The sequence below is a fragment of the Camelus bactrianus genome, chromosome 10, assembly GCF_048773025.1.
Source record: "Camelus bactrianus isolate YW-2024 breed Bactrian camel chromosome 10, ASM4877302v1, whole genome shotgun sequence".
Taxonomy (NCBI): domain Eukaryota; kingdom Metazoa; phylum Chordata; class Mammalia; order Artiodactyla; family Camelidae; genus Camelus; species Camelus bactrianus.
Genome location: NC_133548.1, coordinates 43,795,436 through 43,801,354, shown reverse-complemented (window position 1 = coordinate 43,801,354; position 5,919 = coordinate 43,795,436). Strand labels below are relative to the sequence as shown.

The 5,919-nt window shown below is 49.9% G+C and overlaps 1 protein-coding gene across 18 annotated transcripts in view; it reads left to right on the top strand.

The window, feature by feature from the left end:
* The window catches only part of PPFIBP2 (PPFIA binding protein 2), a 147,796-nt gene that overhangs the window by 1,592 nt on the left and 140,285 nt on the right, over nucleotides 1-5,919 (top strand). For 2 of the 18 annotated variants that reach the window (XM_045524046.2, XM_045524043.2), the window contains exon 1: nucleotides 1,416-1,641. The exons of the other annotated variants lie outside the window; for them this stretch is intronic. The gene's annotated coding sequence lies outside the window, so the exon portion shown is untranslated. Of the gene's footprint in view, nucleotides 1-1,415; nucleotides 1,642-5,919 lie in introns of those variants that run through there. 18 annotated transcript variants of the gene reach the window in all.

The window sequence follows — 5,919 nt, the reverse complement described above, 5'->3', positions numbered from 1 at the left end:
TATCGTTTCTGTTAAAGTGATTTTTAAAAAAGTAATTGTATAGTTCTAAAGAACAGACTAGCATAGGGGGGTGGCTGTGGGTCCTCTAGGGGGTTAACGTGGGATTTGGAAACACCCATGAACTCGTGTGAACTGTGGCAGCCTCCTCTTCAAAAGCCTCTGTGCTGCTATTTTAAGGAAGTGAAAGAGGACTAGAGTGTCCTGTTGTAACACAACTCTTGTGGGCCCCAGCCTTCCTCTGCTGGCTTTGCCCTTGGTCTGCCTCTGGCCGGGTTCCTGCAGTGACCAGTCTCATATTTGCTAAAGTGGCTTAAGTTTTGTTCTCATGTACAAGTCTTCTGGGCACACTGGTAATTTCGGGCCACCAGGGTAATATGAAAAAAGATGTGTCTTGTGGAGTTTGTCAAGAGTCCAGCCTATAAGAAACATAGGAAAAAACTGAGGCTAGGGTGGTAGCGGCTCCTGCTAGAGCTGGGGACTATGCCAGAGTCCGTGGTGCTGATGCCATCTGAGGCCCACAGGGATTTTAATCAGCTGAACTGAGCAACCAGTTATTGGAGGCCTAGGCAGGGTAACAACCTAGCAGTACAACCAAAGGGGATTCAGGCCGTTTGCTGGGGGAAGGCATTGGACTAGGTCCCCGGGCCCAGTCTTGCGACTGTTCTAGAATCCATGTGGTCAGACTTCGCCAAAGCTTTTCTTGGGCCTGTTGAACTCCGCCTCGGTGCTGGGCACAGGGTAGTGCTGCTTGTCCTCATCTGTTCACAAGAACGGACTCCACTTGCCTCTAATTGGAGCCGACCACTAGAGGGCCCTCCACCCCAGGTCGCCGGGTTCAAGCGCGCCCAGACCGTAGGGTGACTCCCAAACTGGGGGCGCTCAGGCCAACCTCATTTGGACAGGATCGCAGGGGCCCGGGAAGTCCGCACATCCAAACGGTTGCTGCGCTCTGCGCGCGTGTGTGTGTGTGTCTGTGTGTGTCTGTGTCTGTGTGTCTGTGTGTTGGGGGGCTCTAAAACGTTTTTTCTACAGCTTCTCTCCGCAATTCTACACACAAGTTCCCGGTCTGCTTGCTCTCATTCCCTACGGCCAGGGAGCGGTGCTGAAGGGCCGGAGAAGCCTAGGGGCTGAGAAGCTGGGAACAGCCCCCGGCGTCTCCCCCGGGGCGAGAAGGGTGCTGGAGTGGGTGGTGACAGGGGAGGGGCGGGGCTCTGGGAGGGCGGGGCTTCCCGAGATAGGCGGGGCTTGGGGACGCCGAGCTCGGCCTACGGGGCGGGGATTAGCAGGTTCGAAGGGGCGGGGTTGACGAGGCGGGTCCCTGGGGAACTGGAACCCTGCGCGGCCTGGTCCCTGAGGGCCGCAACTGAACCTGAGAGGGAGGGGGCGTGGCAGAGGGGCGGGCCCGGGAAGAAGGTGGGGCGGTGAGGGAACCGGCGCTCCGGGACGAGTCTCCCGCGGGTCCCCGCCCCCGTCACGTGGGCTCCAGGCCCGGCCGCTGCCGGTCGGTTCGCTGGTTGGTCGGTCAGTTGGTCGGTGGGTCAGTGGCCTGCAGCTTGGTTCTTGGCTCTCATGTTCTGAGGTGGGAGCGACACGGGAAAGGCCCGCACACCTGAGCTGCCCGGAGAGAAGCCCCGCACCCAGGTCAGTGGGCGGTCCCCACGCCCCCAGGTCTGCGGCGCGGTCGGGACTGGGAGCTCCCGCAGGGGCATTGCCTGGGGAACCGAGAGCCCCCAGCTCCAAGAACCGCTTGGGGCGTGGGGAGGGGCACAGTTCCTATATCAGCCCCAGAGCGTGTCGCAGGCGCGGGGACGGAACCTCCTCCCCTTCTCTGGCCAGAAAACTGGGAGGAGGGTATAACTCTTGTAAATTTGCTCCAAGTCTCCACCCAGTTCTGCCCGGGGTCTACGGACAGTCCGCGCTCCTACAGGTGTCAGGATGGCTCTGGAGATGCGCATGGTGGCCGTTCACCTCAGTTATGTGTGGTATGTCAGAACTCTGCTCAGTCAGCTTGAGCAGCGGCGTAGTCTAAAGAGACAGAGAGCCCAAGGTGGTCGGGAAGCTTACGGTCGATTTGCCCAAGCAAATCGGTGTTCGGTAGAGCGCGTGTCCAGCTGCAACGCCTTGGCTGAGACCAGCTCAATACCGTAATTGCAGAAGTGCAACATGCCTTTCCAAATCTCAAGTCACTGCGTCCCAGTAGACTGCAAGGTGGGGATAGTCCTATTTGAACGTGGGCCCCTCTCCCTCCTGATACCCCCTACTCCAGACCTGCAGTTGTTTTTCAGATGCAAATAAGATATGTTTAAAGACCAGAACTTCCAAACTTTAAGATCAAAACAGGCATTCTAGCCAGCATTTAATCCTCTTAAAAAACAAATCCAGAGTATTATATTTTTACTTTTAGAGCAGCTGGATATTTGGTATAGCTCAGTCTCTTTTTTCCATGTTTTGGTTTACTTCCTGTCTTTTTCATCTCTCCTCCCTCTCCCAGTTCCTTAATTATCTAAAGTATTCCCAAATTTTTTGTTGCATTCTGTTAAGTTAAATGCCCAACTACAGAAAGGTAGTTGGCTGTACACAAAATTCATCTTCAGCACATTCAGTCTATTATTTGTACTATATGAAAAACACAAAATATGATTTGATTTGGAGATTATTTCTCTTTGGGGCTTGAGAGGCAGCCCATTTTATGTAATCTGCTTAAATTAATATTTAAGTGACTTTGAAGTGGTAGATGGGGGAGTTTGGTAAACTTTTCACTTAGTGCCTTCATAATTTTTTTTAAACATCTTTTTTTAAGGGATTTTACTGATTGCATTTGGTTGTTGTTTTGTTTGCTTTTCTGGAGGGAGCTAATTAGGTTTATTTATTTATTTTATTTTTTTTTAAATGGAGGTACAGGCAATTGAACTCAGGACCTCGAGCATGCTAAGCACACACCCTACCACTGAGCTATACCCTCCCCCATCCATAATTTTATTTAATACATTATTGTTATTATTACTTTGAGATTTGATGGTGTGCCAGTTATTAGCTTACTGCTATTGCAGAGACAAATATGGTCTCTACTGGGGTAGCTACGGCAGGTGCACTGACTTTAATAAGACTAAGTGGAATGAGATAAATGCTATAAAGGAGGTAAGAGCAAAGAGTTGTGGGAATTTGTCTTCCATCTGAGCAGGGAAAATCTGGGTTAACTTCAAGAAGCGGATGGGTGTGTGATGGACCTCAAAGGACTTCTCCTGGGTTTCTCCAGGCAGAGGTGGGCAGAGCGTGACCTAGGCTATGAGAGCTTTGTAGGCAGGCAAGCACTGGGTAGCTGTGAGAAGTGGCAAGTGGCCCAGCTTGGCTCCTGTGGCGAGTGGTAGACAGTAAAGCTGGTGAGAAGGAAGAAACCTGGCTCCAGCGGGCCAAGAAGGCCAGGTGGGAGAAGTCTGGACTTTGAAAGCATGGGAACCAGTAATGGTTTTTAAGCAGAAGATTGATTGATGGTTCTGTGAATTTAAAGTCAGGAACCTTGGCCCTTGACCCTCCCAACCTCTCAACCCCTAGCCCGATGGAGAAAATCCAGTAAATATTTGTAGAATGAGTGGTCTGACAACAGTGTAGAGCGGTGCTTCTCAACCTTTAACAAACTTAAGAATCACCTGGGGCATCTTGTTCAAATGCAGATTCTGATTCCCAGGTCAAGTGTGGGACCTGACCTTCTGCATTTCTTACAAGTCCTCAGTGGTACAGTCCCTTTGAGGATTAAGAAAAGTAGTTTGCAAATCTGTCTGTGCCTCAGAATCGCCTGGGGAGCTTTTAAACTACTCCAATTAAGTAGGTCTAGCATGTTTTTAACCAATTTCCCCTGGGTTCTGATGAAAATCAGGTGGGAACTGGTGGGGTGGACTCTGGCCGGGCTACGGGAAGCAGTGACCAGCTGGAAAAGACACTGGGGGTGTAGAGGCTCATTAGGACCTGCACGATCAATTAAGATAGAAGTGGTGAGGGCGGGTATTGGACCCTAGAGAGTGGGACAGGTGGATGAGACTAGAGAGAATCTATGGACTGGGGTGCCAGGCTGAAAAGTGAGGAGGAAGAAACGATCCTGAAAGAATTGAGCTTTGGACAAGGAATGTCATGCCCTTGAGACTGTCACATTTGCGGTAATATTTGGAAGTTGTTTTTTAGTCGGCCATCAAGAAATTTTCTTCCTGATATATAGATCTGTTCGTGACCCTTTCCTGCTTAAAATCCTCTGGTGGATCTCCTTTTGTAAAATATGAGAACGAAGAGCTAATAAGAATACCGCCGTTCAGGCATTTAAACATTTATGAAGTTCCCAGACTGCACACCTTTATTCAAGAGGTGACACTCGAGGGAAAAAAAAAATGTGACACCATCACCGCTTGGTGTGGGCACAACTAGGCTGAAACTCTTGGCAGCTTTGTGTTCTCCTGAGTCACTATCTTTCCTGCTTCCTCCTTCCTCAGAGCAGTTCCACTTTATGTTTCCTGGCATCATTCTTTGATTTCAACACTTGATGACACCTGTGTGTCTCAGTTTTTGCAGAATCTACAGCTCGTCTCAGGAAGGTAGGCTTATAGACTCTGAAAGCCAGGTCTTGGCGTCTTCACATTCTTATCTCTCCCACCCTCAGTAAACAACCTTCTCGGAGATGCTGTCTTCTAGCAGTCTGTTTACTTTTAGACCCAGATTCCTCAAGGCTTTGTGAGTTCCAGGGAGCTGCTAACTCTGAGCTTTCTCTTGGGAAATGTATGATTTCTATTTGGTGCTCCTTGATAATTCTTACTTTCATTTCCTCTCTCTGTCACGTACACATTCAGGCACACTGAGAACTGAGCGTTCACTGTGCATGATGCTTTTAATCACTGAGTTCCATGCTGAATTGTAATCTTGGCTTCTGTAACACATCTGTGGATGGAAGGTGTAGACAAGATGGGATAGGCTTTGCCTCTCTGAAGGGATAATGTATGGTATCCTTGTTTGGCATTCAAGGCTCCACAGAGGCTGGCAATAATTTGACTCACCAGCTGCATCTCCACTGTTCCCCAAATGGAGTAGCTTAGCAGTTTCTATCCTTTGTGCATCTCTGCCTTTGCATACACTATTTCCTCTTCCTGGGAAGCCCTTTTGTGTCTGCTCCGCAAGATGAATGAATTCTTATTAATCCTTCAGGATGCAGATCAAAGTCTTGAAACACCTCTCCTCCCCTCACCCCCAAGTCATTTTTCCTCTTCTCTAAATTGTCTAGCATCCAATATCGATCTCTGCTATGGTACTTAGAGGCTTTATTTGCATGTCTCTGGCCACACCCCCTTCAGACTCTGAGCTGCCCTGGGGCGGCATCAGCCCTATGTTCAGCCCTATACTTAACAGATGTCCAGGAAGAGTCTGTGGCAGACATGGCCTTGAGCTAGCTGGTTTTGCAGTGTCGGCCTCAGTAAAAGGGGAAAAGGGGCGGGTGGTTTTATGTGGCAGGGGTGGTGTGGGACGGAGGGAGTTGGAGGGGTGGGGGGAGATGAGGAAAGGAACAAGAGCAGAACCTGAAAGACTAGGACAAGCCTGATGAGTGGTCCACAGGTGGCTAGAGTCATAGGGTGGAGTGGGGAGGGGGATCCTGGGAGGAGTGAGACTCGAGCCTCTGGCTGGGGAGAGTTCCTGGAAGGTCTTGAAAGTTGAAGTTAAAGAATGTACGTGTAATTCAGATGCCTTTGAAGGTCTTGGAGTCTAGAAGAGACAAGGTGAAAGCTGTGCTTTCAGGAGGATTCAAGACTGAGAAGGGCTGGTTGGAGGGACAGGGAGGAACTTCTTACAAGAATGTGCTGTTGGACTAACCCATTGAGATAGATTAGGACCTAAATCAAGGCAATGGCTATAGGGATGGATGGAGGAAAGGGAGGTGAATGAGCT